The sequence below is a fragment of the Poecile atricapillus genome, chromosome Z (assembly GCF_030490865.1).
Source record: "Poecile atricapillus isolate bPoeAtr1 chromosome Z, bPoeAtr1.hap1, whole genome shotgun sequence".
In the NCBI taxonomy this organism is placed as follows: Eukaryota; Metazoa; Chordata; class Aves; order Passeriformes; family Paridae; genus Poecile; species Poecile atricapillus.
In genome coordinates, this window is record NC_081289.1 from 32750823 (window position 1) to 32773252 (window position 22430).

At 39.1% G+C, this 22430-nt stretch overlaps 1 long non-coding RNA gene across 2 annotated transcripts in view; it reads left to right on the plus strand.

Moving 5' to 3' along the window:
• LOC131573373 (uncharacterized) overlaps positions 1 to 21872 on the plus strand; it is a 35203-nt gene extending 13331 nt beyond the window's left edge. Inside the window, exons 1-5 of one of the 2 annotated variants that reach the window (XR_009276185.1) lie at positions 2812 to 2904; positions 4060 to 4217; positions 5394 to 5555; positions 6231 to 6576; positions 21076 to 21872. This is a non-coding gene — a long non-coding RNA (uncharacterized LOC131573373). Of the gene's footprint in view, positions 1 to 2811; positions 2905 to 4059; positions 4218 to 5393; positions 5556 to 6230; positions 6577 to 21075 lie in introns of those variants that run through there. The other variant, XR_009276184.1, reaches the window with a different exon arrangement.
• The last annotated feature ends 558 nt before the right edge of the window (positions 21873 to 22430 follow it).

Consider the following 22430-nt stretch of genomic DNA (forward strand, 5'->3'; position numbering starts at 1 on the left):
CAGACTCATTAGAATGCTCCTTCTCTGCATGGCTTTAGAGTTTTGCACAGCTTTTGGGTAGCGGTGAGGAACCTCTGAAAGAGGTGTGAATGCCAGGGAGAGCAACCAGCTTGTACATTTTGCTCCTGCATTGGGCTCACAGTAAAGATGAATTTGTTAGCTACTCAGGGCTGCATACATGTCATGTCATAATAAATAATCAAAGTTATGGAAATCACATATTTAGGGATCAAACAACACAATGGAAGAAAATTGTTCAAATTGCTCAAAAGCAAAATCCATTAAAATTCTTGCTGCTTGTACAAAGCTTTAGCAGCATTTTGATGAAAACATCCTACAATCAGAAACCTACATGGTTTGATGAGCAAATATAGAAAGCAAAGTTTTCAATGTTTCTGATTTTTTTCCCCTCATTTCCACCTGTCAAATTCATTCACTCAATTTAATCCCAATTTTCAAAAGAATTTTTATCTCTGGAAGATGTTTTTAAGTGGTCTATATTTTCTTTTGCAAACAAAGGGGGGGGGGGGAAGAAATCTCAACAACAAAACCTCAGTTATATTCTACCTGTATTCTCATTATTTTTTCAAAGTCCCTTAAGAAAATAAAAAACTATTTCTAGTATTTCATAGTTCTTATAACCTGAAAATCAGTTCAGTAAAGCTTATGGTAGTTTCTTTGCTGGCTTTAAGAGACTCTATTTCCACTCCATAGACCTTAATGTTAAAAACTTATGGGAAATTTGACTTATTCATAAATTATTTGTTTCTGTCAATACTAAAAGAGCAAACTTAAGGTTAATATACCTGCACAGCTTGTATGGTGGTAAGTAAAGGAGCTGCCTGCTGTATCTGCATATGTTGTCACAAATCTTAAGCCAAGGTCAAAACCTTAATTTCGAGCCTTAGCACACTTCCATTGCCTTGTCCAAGCACTAAATATAGGCTCATATCCTGCAAATGGTGGTGTGAGGCTCGTCCAAGGGTCAGTCCTGATGAGCGAGTTAGGATTCGGATCTGCACGTGGTATAACCCTTGCTCAAACTGACATAGGACAAAAGAGCAGAAATCTGGAATTCTGTCAAAGTTTCCTTCCGTTGCTTCATATCTACTCCTGATGCCTGGCCAGGGCACCACTGATCAACTGTTCCCAATTAGGAACTGGGGAAAAAAACAAAACCGTGGGCAGGACAGGCACTGGGGAGTGCCAGATTTTCTTTGTGCCTCTGGTACAAAGGACCCAACCACACTGTCTGAGCTGAGACCCAGTGCAGGCTGTTGGGAGCATCTTGCAGATAATATTGACAAGGTGGGTCTCAGGGTGGGAGCAGTAATTATTTGAAATCACAGGCAAATACTGCTCAGTCTTTTCTAATATTTTAAATTCCTAAGGGTATAGTTAATCTGTAGGTGCTGCCATATCACATGTGTTTTTTCTCTAATTTTAGAAACGTTAGTGTACACAGTCTGAAAAACTATGTTGACAATACAGCTACTTGTAGTGGTAAATGGAGATAGTCTCTTAACAAGGCTCAGGTTTTGTAGCCATATGTTCAAGATATGAGAAGCAAAATATGTATTGTGTAGGAGCAGCTCTATTCCCATAGCTGTGGGTGTACCAGTGTGTGCAGCAGCCAGATAACTATCCTGCAAAACACTCTGCAAAGGGCAGTGCCTGTATCTAATCCCAGATCAGCAGCTCTGCTTCCTCCCAAGGGCGCATCGTCCTGCAGCCTACCCAGTAAGGCCTTACAGCTTTTTTGTCTGTTTTGTTGCTTAGTTGAGTTTTTCTTTTTGGAGGAAGGATTTTGTTCACCTCTTATTACCATGCAGTGAATAAGATCACCTGGAATTAACACTTGGAAAAATATTTGACAAACATCACCTTGGAAATTCAGTTCTCCTGACACTGTGGGCCACAGGCACACCAGATATAAATATGCCAAAGCAGTTCTTCCATTAACCTCACATCACCAGTCTCGTTTTTTGGGCCGAGTATGAAATATTGATTGGGAAATACACTGTACCTGGGGATTCGAACTATGAAACTATTTCAGACAGCTCTCATTCTTTTTGACTAAAAATTTTATTCTGGACCTGAGCAGCCATTTCTTCCTCAATATTTTAGCAAACATAAAACCATTCCCATCAAAGTTTCCATTACAAAAAATTCACAATTTTTTTCCCATTGTGGAATGAACTTCCATTTCACACATAAGTGTGAATGGAATTATGCAACTCTTAGCCATAGTGAGGTCTTTGTCAGCTGGTGCCCCAGTATGGTATTAAGGAAGAAAACACATTCTCATAAATTTGATATGTGGACTCAGAAATTTTTGGTCTAGAAAGCATTTGGTTCATTTTCAGGTGACTGACTGGGGCTAGTTCACTTCTCTTTTCCTCATACCCTGATTTCCATTTGAAAATGCAAATATTGATATTGATCTCATTCATAACATACTTCAGACTGTACAGATGGAAGTGCTACAGATGTATTCTATTTATATGAAATGCATATTACAAGGCAAGATTGTCTATTAAAGAGATTCCAAGACTGAACTTTTCTGAATATTTCATTTTATTGGCATTCTTAAATAATTGAACCATATAGAAGAGGTACATTTAGCTGTCTTGATGGAAACAAGAACTTGATCCGTAGGACTGCATCCCTTCCAGGTCCTTTGGTTTTTGCTTGGAAAATGGCATAGTTTATCCTGAAGCCAGTCCTGTGGTACAGAGTAGGCATCTGATTTGGGACAACTCTGCTGACTGACCAGATTCATGGAAGAGCTGTATGTCAGTGTGTCTGTATGTCTGACCTGTGATCGGATTGCTCCGATTTCACTCATAGTTTTGTAGCTGCATTTGTTTGCTCCTGTGAAGTGCATCTTTGGCTGCTATGAAGGTGAGGGGTGGAGGAGGGGTTGTCCCATCAGTTTACATTAATTGGTGATTTTGCCTAGCAGTTTTCCTCTCCCTACCCTTGTCTCTTTGGGTGGCACCCTATGGGTGGTGTTGGCTGCAGAGCAGTAGCCCCGTGCTAATGTGCAAGGCTTTATGCAGGCACTGGGTGTTGAAGTATGCAATCACTGAACGCTCTCAACAGAGAAAGATTTTTTACCTATTTATGTCTCTTCCTGAATTTGTGGGCATGTCCATCTAGCTAATAAAACCCTCCAAAAATGGCTCTTTTGTATCCTGACAAAAAAGGCTTTTTGATTGATCTATATTAAGTAATATTGATTAGTTTGTTGCAAACATGTACACATGTAAAAAACATTGATTTGGTTTGTTGTTGTTTTATTGTTTGTTTTTTGTTTGGTTGTTTTTTTCGACATCTAAATTTCTCATTATCATTTTTGACTATGTGTTCATTCTTTCCAGACACAGGTACAGTTTTTATAGACATTGATTAATCTTCCTTTTTCTCTGATAAAAAAAATCATATTAATATGACATCCTGCAGATCTCTGATGTTTACATAGTATCAGCACAGGGAAATACTACTTTCAGTTTGATACATAAAGCCCTCCTTGTCTCTTGTGTCTTTTGTCTGTAGGCTATTATGCATGTGACTAAAGCCATGCATGACTTGAGCAAATGTTTGAATAGGGTTCTTGTGTAGTAGCACTGTATAAGCCATTAGGCATACTCTCTTTAATTTGGTGATGAAAACATTATGGTACATTTGGTCACACAAAGTAGAGTAAAATTGCTTTTGTGGCAGCAGAATAAACAGCATTCTAATCTGTGGGGGTTTTTTATTGTGCACGTGTGTGTGTGCTGCATACTTGTGGCAAAATTATCAAGCAGGACTGAACATGAAAAGTGTTAAAGTTATTGGAGTTGTGGAGTGAAAGCTGGGCTGAAGAGAGAAAAAATGTATTGCTTATTTCAGTCTGAATTTTGAAATCAACATTATTCTGTCATATTTGTGATCTGAGCTTGAAATCTGTTAATTGACATGTGAGGCAGTTGCTAACCATCTTTGTAATTTATAAAGCCTTTTGTAAGAGCACTGTTTTTCTTTCTTCTCTATATGTGGTGAATACTGGAGTAGGGACTTGAATTTTTGCTGTGGGAATGTGAAAAACACGGGAAGCTGCTCTCTGCCAAGTTATTTCCCCAAGGATCTGCTTTACATACTGACAATCAATGACCTGTCAGGTGTAGTTATGCACCATAGCAATGATATGAGGTCAATCAGATGAAACCAAGGTATGTATTCCCAGCAGATTCCAGCTATCTATTTAACACTGTCAAACTAAGTTTGCTTTGCTAAAGAGTGTCCTCTTTCAGTTTCATTTATTTTTAGATTTGATTAACTCTGGCTTTGCATCTAATCTGTCAAATTCTAACAATGGAAAAAATATTCATTTATTTTGCTTTGTCTGGAAAAATATTATACTACATGTTTTGCTATTATGTCTTTTGACCTAAACCCATGCTTATTATATAGCGTGCAACTCTTCCTCATATAGTGTGTATTTGATGTAAAAAAAATTAACAAATATGTTCTTTTGAATTGTAATTGACCATTACAAATATGTAATGGTCAGGAGATATTTAAGTAATCTGTTTTTAGTGTCTCCTAAACACATAAATATTTCCTTAGAAAAAACCACATTACACATATTACACATTTATTTTGCCTTGCAATTCCATGTTTGTGAAGCAAAAGATGTATAAATTCGATCTGTAAATCAGTATTTTTGTATGGAATCACTTCTGACTGTTTTATGGAAATCCTGCATGTTGCCAGTGTTTCCAACCTCTTGATACCAGAGGAGAAAATACTTTCTTAAAATAGATACAGGATTTTTCCATATTTTTCCCATTAAAAAAAATCCCAACAACAAAACAAAAACAAACAAACAAAAAACCCAAAACAATAAAAAAAAATATAAAAAAAGAGCTCTGTTTTGTTAGCTCATGACTGAGAACTGCTAAGGATTAAGAATAAACATGCACTTGGTACACTGTGTACTGCATACAGTGTAACAGTACAACAGCATTTTTAGCTACTGTGTGTATCATATTGAAAGCAGAAGACAGCAATGATAACATAGAAACAAAACAACTGGATTAAAATGTATTTATTAAGTTACAAAAAAAAAAAAAGAAAAAAAAGTGTTGCTTTTTGGGGGGAAACGAGACAGTGAAGAAACAAGAAACCAAACCAGGGCTTTTATAAATATATGTTAAAAATATCTCACTCAGAAATGCAGATTAATTCTGTCTGAAAGCTGCTGCAAGATTTTATATGAAAAATATGTTTTGTTTTCATGATGTTGTAATCCATCCTTTATTTGTTGTCTTGCTAAATATAGTTCAAGCACTATCATTTGAGCATAAGTTAGTGTATGCCTGCACCGTGATTCTTTTATTTTTCAGATATTTTGAAGTCATCTGTTGATTTTCTTTGCTGCAAGACCAGCATGTGAATCATGTCAACAATTGTACTCCATGTTTCAAAAACATGTAAAAACATTACAGTTCTTCAAACAGAAGAAGAGATCTGGATCCCCAGTGGAGTGCTGGAAAAAGAACACAAAGGTGGGATGTAAGATGATACCCTCATCCTTTTATGGGGGATAATTTGTAGCTAACTTATGAAGTTGGTACACAATTTGAGGAAACGAGCATCCCACCCATTTTTTCTTTGTGTGCTCTGTAGAATTCATATCCTTCCATTTTTGTTTTTTGTTTCCTTGAATTGTGCCTCATAACTTATTGTCACTGCTCATTAGCTGTTGGTGTGTTGGGAGGGTTGTCCAGACACTGACCCTGCATGGTAACAGCTGAGCAGTTCAGAAGAGAGTCAAAATTCACGGCGACCTTTAATGAAATATAAATCTGAAGAAAACTGCTTTTACTTTACCATATCTGAAACAAAGTGAGAACTTTTATTATCTTTAGTCTTTGCTGTCATGGTATTTAAAGATACTCTGAAGCAGAGGAAATACGTTTTCTTATGGGACCCTACTATTGTCCTGGTTTTGGTGAATAGGATACATCATTTAAACTCCTATTTTCCTCTGACCATCAGATTTAGTACCTGGTTGACCAGTTCTCAGCCAGGGCTGCTGCATGTTTTGACAGCGAATCCTGAGAGCCGCAGCTTGTTTGCACATTCCCCTTTCCCCTGGAAGAGAAGGCCTGTAGGTAACCTGTGAATGCAGTGCCATTTGCATTTTTTCTTTCTAATTTTTCCTGTTTTCCCGATAGCAGCAAGGAAGTACCAGATCCAGTTGCCTTTCTCCTTCCTGCCACTCCAGAGCCTTGCTGTAGGAGCAGATTGGGCTGCTCCAAACCAGCTGGCAGAGAAAAGCATCCATTTGACAGGCGGGCAGAGCGGCAAAGGGGAGGTGGAGGCTGGAGGGGACCGCGCTCTCCAGGGGAGATGCAGGTTTTTGGCAAGCTGCAGCCTGCCCTCAGAGTGCACCTGCCCACAGTGAGGGGCTGAGGGCTTCGCTGCCAGGGGACAGCCTGCAGCAGGGCAGAAAGAGCTGCGGGCCACGTCCTCAGCTGCTGCCTGCTCCAGTGGGACAGTGAAAGATGGTCCTGCTTTCATCAGGTGAGGAACTGAGCCTGAAGGCTAATTAAGTGATTTTTTCCCTAATCCAGCTTTTCAGAGGGTGAAATTATCCTGACTCCCCAGACGAATGTATTGCCAAGATCAACTACTCACATCTCCAGAGATCAAGCCCCTACTGGAGCCTTTCCCTCTATTCCCAGGGCTGCTCAGTGGCCTGTGGCCTGCAGCTTCATGCTACTCCACTGTTTCCCTCCCAAAAACCCTGGTAGAGTGGAGTTGTGCTGTCTGCCCATCTCCCTGCAGAAGACAGTGTGTGCTGCCTCCCCGAGCTGTGTCTTGTCCAGGTGCCATAGCCTAAATGACAGCTTGTGGGGCCACTGGGGTAAAATGCTGCCCATCCAGCCTATCAAGGGACCCTGTTTTACCCATTTGGTCCTCAATGGGGAATAAATGTTCATTGAAATGACAAAAGAGGTGCCATCCTATTGCCTGAAACAGATGGGAATCCTACTTACATTGGCCATATTGCTTTTGAGCAGTTCCTAGTTCATCCGCATAAAAACGTCTGTCCCGTGAGCTTTAGACCTCCTGTGGGCAGCTCATTTTGGGGTACTGCACAAATCTGTCTGGTGAAGACTTAATGGATTCATCTGGCTTGCTCATATTTCTAAAACTGAGCAAAGGACTTATTTATTTGTGGCTGTTCTCTCCATTTGTGTGGTGCAGGGTTGGTTACCCAGGAAGGGATGCCTGCCACGCTCTAAAATGGGGACGATTATCTGTGTGCAGTTTGAGAATAAAGCTGTGTCACAGCACCTGTTCAATCCCATTACAACGAAAGCCGGCATGGCAGGAGTAGAGATGGAGCAGAGTATACAAGATGCAGTTTTATTTTAAGTGAAATTCAAAACGTACCATTAGGAATAAACCTTTTCTTCATAAAGCAGGAGCAGGGAAGGCAGAATATATTTTCCAAGCAAGTTGCAAAAGTTCAGGAAATTCTTGGCTCACTGTTTGTTCTAAGTGATATAAAGGAGAAGAAAGAGACTCTATCCAGCACAAATCATATTTTTAAGAATTTCCCAATATTGCTTCCTGTCTTTGTGCTGGTGAAGCAGATTGTATATAGAAATAAAACAGATTTACTTTATCTCTTCAGAAGAAAGTGTCTGCTATATATTTTGCTGGCTCTCATTCGTTCATTCATTGAAAAACAGCAGGAAAAGGGCTTTTGTGTTAAGAACAGTCAAGGTCAGGGATTTTTGTTTTTTGATGTTGGCTGCCAGTAGCTTGCTTTCTCTGACTACTGTTTCCAAGTCAGTTTGGATAGCAATCTAGTTGCTAGCTTACAGGGAGATATTTCACAGCTACAGGTCATCTGTAGTGAGTGCAAACTAGAAGGAGATTTGAGGACCAAATTAAATGTCCTCTACTCAGCTCCTATTCATGCCAATATCGAATTAAGTTTATCAAGCCTACTAAAGGACGCACAAATTTGTGTCTATGATGCTGCAAACTCTTTATACACACTCACCTTTAGAAACTGTGAGCAAAATCTTTACCTGTGTGACTTGGTTTACAGAATGAGAGCCTTTCACACAAAAATTCACTATAGCAAATACTTATTTTCAAGGTAAGCAAATACAAATGGGAAGCAATGTCGTGATTTTATAGAAAGAGAACTAATGTTCTGCAAGTGGACATTTTTAAAGCCACAGTACCTTGAAATTGCACAGTCAATCACCCTTACTCATTCACAGTCAAACTACTGTATTTCTAAAATCTCAAGTTAATGGTTAAAGGCAAATAAAAGAAATCATTAGACAAAATATGTCGTAAAATGTCAGCATGAAAGTTTGAGCACTTCTTATTCAGCTTATTTTTCTGGCAGCAGGACATTTGGGTGGCAGGCAGGCACAAAGTAGAAATATGCTGTAGTTTACTCTGTGGTCTGTAAAGCCAAGCCACTGTGAAAGAGTGCAGCTTAATCATATATCCACTGACAACTCCTGTTTAAGCCATTCACAAGCAGTCTGTGGCGCACAGAGAGATTGCACTTTTTCCTCACCTTTTAATGTAATTCCAAAGATTTTGTGAATATATCAATTAGAGGTTTCCAGTAATGGAAAGCAGGTTTCAAATGCTGGAGAAGTACAATAAATCACCAGCCATATGGGCTTTTGTCATTAAAAGAAACCCATAATAAGACAAAAGCTGAAGTAAGTTAAAACAGCTGAAGAGTGATTTTAGGCGATCTTATGCAAAACTCACTACCTTGGTTTATTCACAGGAAACTTCTTTAGAAGACTGAAAGAAAATCTTTTTCAACTCTTTATTTCTTGGCTACATCAGAAAGAAAGCAGAGTAAAAGCCATCTCAGTGGCACTTTTCATGCTCTGCTTACTTTGTTTTCACATGAGATCCTGTCTGCTACCTTTGTTTTTTTCCCCCGTGCTTTTTAGAGGGCTCCTTGTGCAAAACAATGAAGAGTCCTGATAACAACAGGCAGTTGCTCCAAGGCCTAGTTGTTCAGCAGGATTCACTCCAAGAAATTGAGAGGGGTGTGTTGAGTCTTTTTTCTATCACCAGCCTTTACAGTTAGCGGACCAGATGGCATGAGACGGGTGCAAAAAATAACGACAATAAATAATACTACAACTTACAACGTGGACCAAGCTCAGTTACTTCCACTTCATCTCACTGTTTGGAAGTGCCTTTGATGTATAAAAGCACCCCCTAAGATAATGAAATGCGGTGGCAGCTGGCTAATGGCTGGGAAAGTGCAAACCCTGCATTGAACTCTTCCCACCAGGCTATTCAGCACCCAGGCAATGTCAGTCTCAAGGAGACAAGGAGACGGGAAGAAACAGAGGCTTGTTGCTGTGCAGCATTTGGGCTTCTGGGCAGGCTGCTGTAGGTGGGGTGTTATTTGCCTTGCTGAATAGAAGTGATGTGCCCTAGGCAAAGGGAAAGTTTTTACTGTCTTAACACATTAACCTTGCAGACTCTGTCCTAGAAATGTTAAATGAAGCCACAGGCTCGCACTGCTTGAGGAGACACTGCTGTTGGGAAAACTTTAAAATGGACTTTTTTTTTTTTACACTACAATCCCATCAGTCATGCAATCAGGGTTAGTTTCCTTTCAGGCAGGACTATCTCGTGTCTCGGTTCCATGGGCAATAAAAAAATAAACACATCCAGACTTTTCTCTCAGCTGCTCCAGGCCTAAATGTGGGCCAGGGTAAATGACAAAGATCTAAAATAGACAACAGACACAGGCAAATATGAAAACCCTATTTGTTCAGGAGCTTTAAAACAGTACGGGATTTATTCCTCCAAAACAAAGAAAAATTTCTGGTCTCTCCATTAAATGATCCTGTGTTATTATAATGGGATCTGACCCTGCAAACACTTGATTAGATGTGCACTCATCTTCATGCATTAGTTCTGCTAACCTCAGTGCTGGGATTTGTCACCAGAAAGTTCAGAATAAGCACAGACTTCGCAAGTTTGGGACTTGCCCCTGCCAAATGTGGAAGCAGCCTGTATCAGCAGGGGAGGTGCAACAGGAGATTTGCAACAGGGCCTCATTATAAAAAGAGTGAGTGGTGAAAGTAAAATTTAACAGAATAAATATTTTGGCAAAAAAAAAGAGATATTTTCTTTTTTAATATTTGGCAGAAATTTGTTATTTCTTATAGTTAAATTTTGGAACATTCATACACAATTATAAAATTCAACTTGCTGACAGTCTAGATACAAGGGATGGAAATATTCTGAAATATTACTGTTGTGGGTGTTATGATCTTGCAGGCAAGGGTCTTGTATGACCAAATGATCCCATTGTGACATCTTAATCCTCAATATATAAGTCCACAATTGTTTGAGAGCTGTAGTAGCTTCCAAATCTCGTTGGTTTAGGAGAATGCAGAAGGTTAAAAAGGGGACATTTTGCATACTTTGTCTAAGATAAATGTCCAGATCCACAGTCAGGGCAAGGTTGCTGAATCTCAGTGTGTATTTTGATTGATTGTATGCCAAAGGTGTATTAATTATTGTCACTTGGGCTAATGTATACCGTATCCTGCAGTACAGCTCCAATATATTTCCTAAGAGTAAACATAAGTCAATGTCACCAAAATTTTTCAGTGCCAAGAGGGAATAGCTCTGTTTAATGCTAAGGCTATGGCAGCAAACTTTTGATCTGTTGCTTATGATCCCTTACCCTCACAAAGTGTACTTGCTTTTTAGGAAAAGTCTTTTTGTTTCATTAGGTTGGCACTCACCAAGAAATCCCAGCTGGGGTAGAAATATTGGCTCCATCAGTCAGCCTTCGACCATTCCCTGCACAGAGCTTGTTTTCTAAATCTGGTTTTGAGAGCTGTTTGCTTGACAGACTGCTTTGCAGACTTATGATTGTTTGTTTCTGGCTCGTTTTGATTGCTCTGATAATCTGTAGACTTCGGCCTTGAGGCTATAATTTATTTTGTACTTTTATTGGTGTTCGTTATTTGAAACTTTGTTTTCAGTAGATTTGCGGCCCCTTTCTAAACCACTTTTCTGATTAAATTTTGTTGAAGAAGTTGGTGGATTACTTGACCTATTTTCCCCTCTCGTTTTTCCTCCTCCTAATCGTTCAGTTGAGAACTCACCTGTCTTTTGTTTGTGCCTGCCTTTGTGATTTATTTTCAGATTAGAAGGAGCAGCTGCACAGCTTTTACTTTTATTAGTTCTTCTCAGTGAGTCAGGCAAAATATTAACCACCTATGAATTGCTCTTCCAAAACCTCAAGTGAATTACAATAGAACTTTTGCCTCCACAGTTCAGAAAAAAATATTTTTATTCTTTGACTTTCACTTCACCCAGGCCTTTTGTGTGTGTTTGTGTGTCTGTATGTGTGTGTGTGTGTAGATATATCTGCTGTGAGGATAAAATAAGTTAATGTACCAGAACATATGAAACTAGCTTGACCTTTCTGACAATTTGCCGGACATTATTTTTACAAGAGTTAAAACATGAAATTTAAGTTCATATTGATCATTCCTTCAATGCAAGGAGCTCAGTGGCATGAATACATGCATCCAGTCCTTCCTTATTTCCAAGTCATTGTGGTTCTTAGTTCTCTGATCCTTTACATTTTATCTACCACAAAATGTAGTTTTGTCTTTTTTATATCTATTAATAAAGTGGTTTCTGTCTTCATTTTGGTGATTTACAAAGTTTTACTATTTCTCAGTTTTTGAGCATTCTGCCTGTTTACATTTACTTGCTTTGTCAATGCCTTAATTTTAATGGGTAGATAGCTTTCCTACAACTTACATATCTTACTTACTTACATAACTTACATCTCTGATGTGGGACTTTCTTCCTATTAATACATTTTAAATACATGTTTTAATTTTCTTTAGGGATCAGGGGTCAGTGGGAAGGAGGATGAAGGGGGTGGAATATGCCACAGATTAAGCTAAGTTCCCCAAAGACCAATTATTCATAGAAAATTTCAGTTATTTTTCAAAGTTTAGGTTACTGCATTTCAGTTTCTCATACTTGAGGATTCAAGACCTTGGCCACACAAGAAGCTGAATGGCCACAGAGACAGCTAAAGCCAATGGTCTCTGCAAGCATTTTGTTTTTATGGGAGTAGGACAGGATGTTCAAAGAGGAGCTTCAGTGGGGAAAGGTTTAAGTGCACAACTCTGCTGACATAAAATCTTAAGTGCCTAAAATATGCGATCCCAAATTAACTGATGCATAGTTAGTGGGTTATTTTAAAAATGTATTTCTTGGCAAAGAATGGTAACAGTATAATATGCTAGCCAATACTGAATTTGTCCAAGTCTGTGTCCACATAATGTGTGCTGAGACTGATAAAGAAGACAAATAAACTGGTTTTCTTGTTAACCATTGCTCTTTCTTTGTATACCCTTTTGAATGGTTAACTACCCCCTCGTGGGACCCTGGTTATTGAATTTTGTTTTTCTAATTATTACATTTCATAACAGACACTAGATGTGTTCATCTCCTGGGTGATTCCTGATAAACTAATCCAGGTAACAATTTCTCTTGCTTCTTCACATTTCAGCTACCAGCAGTGGATTAACTTTGTTCCTTTTTTTTCTTGCAGTGAGAGCTTAGGTTGTCCCCTCAGTTCTACACAGGCTCTTTTAGCTTCATTTCTGTCCAGTTATGTATAAAAGTATTTGCCTCACATTTTTCAATGGCACGTTAGCATTCATAATTCTCTTGAGTCACACTTTCTAACCTTCTGACTGAATGGCTCTCTGGAATCATTTCCATTGCTCATATTTTGTGAATTTTTTGCCATTTCCATTTGCGCTTTTATTAGTTCTCTCAACCATCCTTACCTTTTATAATGTTTTAATTGATTCTTTTGACATTTGGGGTTGCTGAAGTGATGCACAGGGTGGGTCCAACTCTCTTTTTGGGGTGATGTATTGATGATCTCTTGAGGTCTGAGCTGCAGTCTGAGCTCATTCTAAGCTCCATTTCCTTCTGTTACAGGTTTCTTTGAGCCACTGAAGCTTATTCAGTTATATTAATAACTGAATTATAAGCATAGCTGGTTGCTTTGTCCTTTGTGTGCTTTTGATGCTAATTCTACTTCAGGATGTTGTGTTCTTTTAATGTGAATATCTTTAATAAAATTATTTTCCTAAGATGTGCACAGACTTGCTTCAATGGATCATTCTCTACATGCATTTTGAGTTTTGATTCCCAGCCTGAGTCTGTCAGAGGTGCATGGCATTTGATATGATTTGATTTTCTTTCTCTCAGGGGTAAGACTCAACATCCACTGTAGGATTGTCTTCAAAGTGTAGCCTCTATGAAAATTTAGCCTACTTACACCAGGAGATCTGTGAGTCACTATATTACAGTATCTTATCTGCTGGAGTCTACAAAGCATTTCATAGTCTTCGTCACAAACAACACATTTAGGTGGTTCATTTCCATAGGAAAAAAATCTGAAAAGCGTAACTTATAGTGTCCAGTAAAAAAATCCAATCCAAACCCAAAACAGCAACACAGAATGGTTTTTTGGTTTTGTTTTTTTTTTTTTTTTTTTTTTTTAATTTTACTTTTAAAATTATCCTGAATGCCTTTTTACACCAGTGTGGTAGTGTACCTTTGTGTCACCAAGTCAGAGTTTCTTCTGGAAATATGTGCCTCTGAGCTATAAGTGCTCCAGAGTAGACCTACCCTCTCCAAAAGAAGTCTTCAAGGGTACTTCTCTTACTCTAATCCACTCGAAGTGAGTGGCTTAAAATCTCTGGACTCTCTGACAGATGAAATGGGATTGACTGGAAGACACTCTGTTCTGCAAGGAACTCCAAGCACAGGTCTTTGAAAGGACTTATTACCAGTAATAGCTGCACTATCAAAGTAAGACCAAAGTAAAACTACCAGCTGTCAGCTAGGAGGAATAAATGAGGAAAGGAATGAAAAACTTAGTGTGCAATTGATAATTAATCTGTAAGGTGCTGCAGACTCCACTTAGCTTTTATATTATCTAGAGAGAAAAAGATGTAATCCACCATCATGCATATTCCTCTGTTTTTCTATCAAAAGGTTGTTAGGCCTCACCTCTTCAAAGATTTGTGCACACATTCAATCTTCTGACTTTACAAATGCTAAAATTAAGCATGTAAGTCAATCTCCGTGAAAAATATGTGTGTGTTTTTTTTTTCACGTCAGCCAAAGTAAACTGCAGGAGGAATCAGTGAAGGTTTCCAAACCATTGTGTTTTAGATTTGCTTGGAGGGGCTCCTGAAGTGCATCTTCCTCAGATTTCTTCCACCTCAGATTTCTGTTACTCTTGAGTATCAGGATTGTGATTGATACACATGATTTCATTTGAGTTATCTAAAGTGCTTTACAGTGAATTTTTCTTTTCCAGTAGCTCAATTTTCAAGAGGAAAAAAAAGTTCTTGCTTGTGAAAAAAACACAGAAAACACGCTCATTTTGGAGCAAAACTGAATAATCTGCTTTGATTCAAGAATCAAAGCATTCTATTACTCAGATATTAATTTTCTACAGATATAGCTCCTGCTTAGGCAGGCTCTGCAGTACACCTTTCCCTTTCAACCCTTGTTATTTGGTGTATTCATTTCATTTAACTACAAGGAACTGAAACATTACAATGTGGAGTGAGGAAAGACAGCCTTTTAATACCATTTGGTTGTTTGCCAAACATTTTGCAAGCATTCCTGTTAGGACATATTAAGTGAGCATATATACTACATTATATATATATACAGCATATTTATATTCTTACAACATGTTTAAACTTCTCAGTTATAAATTTCTTGTATGTCTAGATTCTCCTGGGAAAGCAAACCTGCACAACCTGCCCTTGTCCTTCTTCCTTGGCAAGGTTAATGTAGCTTTTGTCATGTTAGGGGATCTTGAAGACAAGGTCAGCACTCCACAGCAGCTTGCAAATGGGTGTGTTTTAAGGAGAAAATTGAAGAGCAAAGCTGAATGGGCTATGTGCGATGAAAAGATAGAGAAGTGATAGTTAGAGATCAAAGTATGTTGATTCAGTTGTACAATTTGGCCTCACTCTCAAACACAGGTTACAGTTCACCAGGGGAAATTTTTCTGTCTGCCTGTTCTCCTCCCAAATAAAGAGGAGGGAAGAGGAATGGAAAAAGGAAGCAATTCTCAGATCTAACCAATTGTTTTAATTGAACCAAGTAGTAGCAGAGCTCAAGTTGGAAGTACTTGGACTGTTGCTGACTGACATGTTCACTTCTTGTTTTGTTTGGTTTTCATTTAGTTTTGGTTTAGTTTTTGGTTTGGTTTGGGGTTTTGTTTAGGTTTTGTTTTGTTTTGTTTTTTCCTCTTCCTTTGGAAAGGGTTGTAGTGAACTCTATTAAATATGAATGCATATCACATAATGAATTTTGTATTTTTTTCATCAAACACAAGGCAAGTTATTCAAGATGCTTTTCTTGGTAAAAAATTATACAGTGCCAGTGGGAATATTTATATGATCCTTTATGTTCTCCAGCTTGAGGTATGTGAACAGTGAAATTGCAGCTGAGAAACGCTGCAATACTCCAGTATATACTTCATTTCTTCCTCAGCGAGTTCCTACATGCACTTACTATTACAGAAGGGAGATTTCCTTCTCATGTCTTTGACCCAAACTTAAAAAAAACAAAACAGAAAAATCAAAAAAGGCAAGCAAAAAAACTTTCCACATTATGTTCAAAACAAAAGGAAGTAAGTTGTCAGTAGGGAGACTGGTGCGTACTCTCTTAAAATCCTGTCCCTACTGAAGTCTCTCTGAATTTTTTGATGCTATAATGTATGGCCAAATTTTCTTCACTGATGATGGAAACTTGGCTTTCTGTTTCTTTGGGAAGTCAGTTTTATTCCTTGCTTTATCTCATCAAGGGGCTTCTAGAGCAGCCGCGTGCGGCAGCATTACCCACCATTTTCTGATGGTGTGTACCCACGGGGCCTGGTGATGTTTTGTCCTGTAGTATTCCCAGCAATTGGCTGAGGAGCATTGCCCTAAGAGAGAGCTGTGCTGCAGGCATTGACCCTGCATGCACGGTTTACAGCAAGCACAAGGCAGCAGGGAATTCAGCAGTGCTCTTCTCAGAGCTTTTCCTTTGCCAAGATATTGCCTGTCCTCTTGCAGTACCGCCACATTGCAGGCTCACCTGTGTCACTGTTCAAACAACATTCCTGAACAACAGATAATTTTGTTCACTGGCCCAAATCTGAAAAGCTAGAGGTGAAGTGAGGAGTCCAGCAGAAGGGAAGCTACTGAAATTTTAAGCTAAATTCAAAACCTAAAATTAAATCTGCAGGATCTTCAACATTTTTTCCTTGTCAGCTGGATTGTTTTAAAGCATAAAAATGTTATTTTGAAAGCAACAGTAAAAAATTCATTCAGGAAAATATTGAAATAAACGCCTTGTTCAAACAAGCCTTTCAGTTTTAAAAATATCATAATAGTAATGTCAATAGTCACTATTTAAATGTTTTCCTGTTAATTTTTGATCTCTTCCCCTGTCAGATTGGTAAAATATGGATTTATTTCCTTCCCTTAAATTGCCTGGGAGTTGTGGGGAGACAGAATCTTTTTAAAAAGCTCTGTTTGCAAAAAAATGGGCCAAATAATGTGTTTTTATGCCTGTTGGTTTACATCCTTCCTGGGTAAGCTGTAAAAATATCTGCTTTTTTTCCACAGAAATTTCTATTCTGTGAGATGTACTCCAATCTCCTTTATCCAAAATACTATTGCTAATACCTTTATCTAAAAATGCTAATTTAATTTCTGTGAATCTTTCTTCCTGCCATAATGGAAAGCCCCTCAAGTATATTACCATGCCTGCTACTGCTTGCTGTATCAGTTCCACATGCTAATGTGATTTCCTGTAAGAGGAGATGAATATATTTGTTCTGCAGTGAAATTGAGAGGGAAAAAAAAAACCCACAACAAAACCAAACCAGAGAAAAGCCTGACCAGAGCTTTAAAGAGAGTAATCTCAATGGAAAACATCAAATTGGTTCTATAGTATGAATGTTAGATGTAAAATCTTGCTCTAGCACAGACTCCAGACCTTCTCTTCTTTTCTGGCCAGTGACGGATGTTGTTTCTGCCACCTGTTTGGAGACAATTGTGCAACTGGGACTGTGGAATGACGTCCAATTGCCTTTTTTAGAATATGAATAGGAGTTTTGAAATTGGCTATGCTGAGCAGTTTGGGGCTGAATCACTGTGTAGACTTGCCAGAGAAAGTGTTTAGCTGATGGACATGAGCCAAAGCCCACTGAGTCTCACAGCAAGGCTGCTTTCGGCCTCAGTAGGCTGTGGCTTAAGCTCTGTATGAATGACAGCTCCTTTTCGGGAATTATGAAAAAAAACCAAACTCTTATGATTTTTAGTTTCTGACCTCGTTTTGCCACAGTGTTTTACCTATGCTTTTTCTGTTTGAACCACCATTGCCTGATTCTGCTCTTCCCTTCTCTGAAAGGTGTGTTAGGTTTGATGATAAGGTGGATGCTTTGCCATGAAAATGTCAGGGGTAAGGAGCAATCTCAGAGCTCAGTGGCTGAACTGCTCAGTACCCACTGTCCACTTTTACTCACTTTTCATTTCTGAGCATGTGCTATTTTGAAGTACCTCAAATATTCTCAGACTCCAAGCTTTTTTCTACGTGAGCATGTCATTTCCCTTCCTTCTGCTGCATTCACAATTGGATCCTGCAGGCATTTCCCATAACAGGCCTCAGTTATCAATGGCAGGAGTTTCAGTGTATTTCCCTTCGCAAAGGCTTTTGTTGCCAGATGAGAGTTGTTACTTGTTTATACCAGGCTGTGAGTAATGCCCTTTTGCTAGCATTGTACACAATGTTTTTGGGTTTTTTGACAGTTATCCCACCTGTTTTTAGACAAGGTTAGCTTTGCAAATTGCAAAGAACAATCTTTTCCCCTCAGGTGTCATTTTTTTCTGCATTTTGCTAGGTTTTTTTGAGATTCTTCTCCAATTTGAAAGGTAAAAAGAATAGACAAAAATATAAAAATTAACAAGCTTAGAGGTCTTTTTCAGTCTACTACTTACTGCCATGAATAAATGTTAAACATAGATTTGTGTGTCCACTTTCAGGCTTCTCAGATGCCATTTCTTTTGAGTCTCCTTTAGATCTGTTGCAGCACACTGCTTTCATGCTATTTGCCTTGATTTTGTGGGATGCAACCCAAATCATACCAGTGCCAGCATTTCTGTTAAATGGTAGGATGAGCCCTTTCTCTGCAGACCTCACTCCATCATAGTTCATAAAATAAGACCTTATCTTGTGGGTCATTGAACATGTCCTATGAGAAGAACATTTAAACCATGTTTATTTTAAATATTGACTTTAAGTATTTGATCCATCACTCTGAAGTCGTAACATGATAATAAAAACTGTCCATGAAAACTTTAACATCTTTTTAATTCTTTTTAATTTCACAGATATCCTTCCATCTGCTTGCTTCCCAACTTTTTTTCTGTGTTTTTGTTCCAACAGAGGTGGCTTTACCATGGCTGTATAGACTATTAGGCACTATACTATTGCTGTAATGGTGTCAAAACTGTGGAGACACCTTCAGAGCCAAATTACCATACTTGTGCTGCATTTCTACATGGAAGATGCTTATGCCTACCAGACTATTTCCTTGTGTTGCTTCTTGTACATATATAAAAATCAGCTCCAATAGCCCACTGTGGAGAAGTGTCCCAGTTTCACATGGTCCCTATGGATCAAGGTCCCTGTAGACCTGCTAAGAAGATGGGTGTTTTTGATCTTCCATGCTAGCCAATGTAAAACTGTCTATCTTGTAAATTTATGGTCCTGTACACCTTTCCCAGCAGAACCACATGCCCTATTGCAGTGAATTAGAACCTCCCTGGAATATTCTTTCTTACCTCAGTTATTTTCCACAAACCTCTTTAAAATAACCCTTAATCCTAAATATATAGGTGACATCTGCACTGTGCATTCTGCAGTGACAATTATTTTAGGTGAAACTTGCCATAACTTCTGATAGGATTCTAATTTTATAGTTGTTCTTTTGTCTTTAGCCACTTTGAAGTTTCCCCATCTTAGGACTGTGGTAGGGTTTGTGAGAACATTCAAAGAAACAGATAACTATAGTTAAGCCTCTGCCTTCTCTCTAGAGCTAATTCAGCCAAGGAGAAAAATAAAGGAAAAAAATATGTCCTCAGGCACGCTTTCCCTTATGCATATAGTCATGTCCCATGAAAATATTTACCTGTAAATTAGCAGCTTGGTTTAGTCTTGCCTCTCAAGGTTATCTTGTTGCAGGGTATAGCATGCACTTCATAAGTGAAAAACAAGTTTAATCACTGGAATTCTGTTATTTTCAGCTGCAATAAGATGCAAGATCAAGGTAACAATTCTTTTGCCAGCTGGAGCTGCAGGGTAACAGGCTGCTGCTGGTTTTCCCTGTAGACAACAGCAAAGAACACATTTTGTGTCAAAGTAATTGCACTAGCAGGTGCCGTTGAGCAACTGTGTTTTGGTTGCGACACTATTGTGGCTCATTGCTTACCACAAATGTTTATGTATAAAAAAATTCAGTTCTGCTTTTAAATTCCTATTCAAGGAAGAATAGGGTAGACAATGGTGAAGCAATAACTACAGTTTAAAAGGGAGCAAGCCTCCTTCCCATTTCTGGTGGGTGAATACCACTGTTCTCTCACAAGTCCTTCCTCAGGTGTTATCACAGCCACCATAAACCAGCACTCAGTGCTGGCAACATTAAGAGCTGTAAGAACCGGAAGAGATTGTTGCAGTGGGATACATGCTGATATGATTAGGTCACATGTTTAGGGAACAATGTAATTTCATGCACCACCATACTGTCCTTGCTGAGGGCTCCATATGCAGTGGACTCTTCTTGCTTGCCTTCCTCACGTGCTCCACCACAGGGCTTGGCAGCTCCTGCTGCAGGAAGAGCAGATAATGAGAGGTGCAGCGAAGGGAGGGCTGGCAGCACAGCACCTGGGAGCCCATAGTATCTAGGGTGTACAGAAACAGTGATAAGCTTGGTGTAAGTTCCTCCTAGTCTTGTGAATCCATGTAAGTTTACTTGCTGAAACCATCACCTGCTCATGCCAGGCCCAAGGCAATGTTTAATTTGAGCTTTTTGGGGCTGTGGACAGCTGCAGGGAAGGGCATTTCAAAGAAATGCATGAGCTGAAATACCCCATGTCTGAGCTGAAAACCTTGTATGAGATGCCCCGAGGGCATGTTAACAGGTTGCAGGTATGTACACTGATGGGATAGGACAGATATAAGGTCTCCTAAAGATGAATTCCCCAAACTGAAATTTAACAATCTAAAAACGGGACCTGTGGCTTTAGCATTCTCTTTAGTGTCCCCATAAAACCAATACACACCTCATACTGCTTAACCCAGAAATCTACATCAAAATTAGTGTGTATCTCTTTTTGGAAACCAAACATTTATGCTTGCATCCTGCCAAATACATGCATATATAAAGACATCAGCTCCTCACAACACACTGAGAACAGTCTGGGGGCAGAGCAGAAATCCAACAGTGTTGTGCTTTTTTTTGTCCAGCACCTCCACCTCTCTCCATCCCTCCCTCTATCAGGGCTATGAAGCATCTCCATGTCCTTGGCTATTCCACTCCCAGCCCCTTGTTTTCATGCTTGTGAGAATGAAAAATACTGTCATGTATTTCAGTTTGGGCGATATTTGTATTCTGTTTTGCCAAGGAAACATCCCTGCGCTCTTGCTAACAGCTCTTTATATGCACGACTGTGGCGGAGTTCCCTTGCTCTTGTCTGTTTGGCATCTCTGCTGCCCTTAGAGCACTCCTGTTCGGTGTGGTTGCCATAGTCTGGTACTCTTCAGAACACAGTCTCTTTATCAAATCGTTTTCTTACACAATGTCCACGATACAGGTATCAGTAACATTTGTATTTTTATTTCTTTTTCTTCCTTTTTTGTTTTCCTCCCTTTAAACAGCTCAATGAAACCACCAAAGCTGTCATGTGTTTCAACTGAATAGCCACAACACTGTGGTGCTGTGCAGTACTTTCCCTTTCCTCTCTCCCTACCCCAGATGTCACGTGCCCTCACTGCCTCACCTAGAATGTGGTTGGAGACTCCTGGCATAGGCTGACTTTGATCTACTGATGGGAAACATCTACTGATGAGAACCACTTTCCACCAGGACAAAGCTACTGTATCCAAGGGCATTGCTTATCTGCTCATGCCAGTGTTTCTGACAGAAGACATGGCTGATCAGTAAACGGGTGCTTTTGGAAGGGATTTCCTCTTTTGGGCTCTCTGAATGATTTTCAGGCAACATCAGGCTAAGAACACCTCTGCTCTCTGACACAATTTTACTTGGTCATTTTTGGGGCACTTGATTGATCTTAAGATATTAATTTTTGTAAATAATAAGGCTAAAGTGGACAAAGCATGGTACTGGTTCCTTTTCTAGTTCTTATGACTGCTCTTGCTTTCAGCTTTGTAGAGGAAATCTAATGCTTCAGACTGGGCTATTCTGTTGAAGTTCTAAAAACTGCATTCTCCCACCGTCAACAAGCATAAGCTTGGGACCTGCTCTTGGGTGCCATTCTCAAGGCTGCAAATTTGCCCTGGGCACAGCAGTGAGGAAATCTCAGCTTGCAGTATGTGCATCTCCCCTCATCAAACTGAAAGCCAAGACAGTTCACTAGACATTAAAAAATCTGGATTTTCTGAACTCTTGCAAGATATTGAAACTTGAGGCATGGAGTGACTAATAAAACTGGATCAGAAGAAAGTATAAATTTTGTCATCTAACAGCAAATTTCATTAAAAGGATCTGAGGGATTATCTGAATGTGAAGCTTAAGTTTAAATATGTGAATTGTGAGGCTATGAAAATAAAACAAAACCAAACAAACACACACAAAAAAGTGGGATCATTCACTTGGAGTGGAATAAGCTGTTTCAGTTCCTTATGGCATTTCCCCATACTAAGAGGGTTTGTTCTCTGCAGCAGTGGGGCAGCAGCTGCCATCTCACTGCAGAGCACAACAGATGGTGAAGAGGAAAACTCTGCTCTGCTTTTGGTGAGTTTCTGGGCTTTCTTCTTTCTGCTACTTACATGGCATGGGAGATAAAATAGCCCAATGTAGGGGCAGCATTTCTATCTACCATTTTGTTAAGCAAAATACCCACAAGATTATAACTCATCTGTTTTGTTAAAAACAGGTGACGGACAAGAGGTAATTAATTTTGGTGAAGTCAAAAGGGAACTGTAACTTCCTGCAGCAGGAAACCACCATCTACTGAAAGAAGGTTGCAGGGTAACTTCTAAACTGGAGCTGC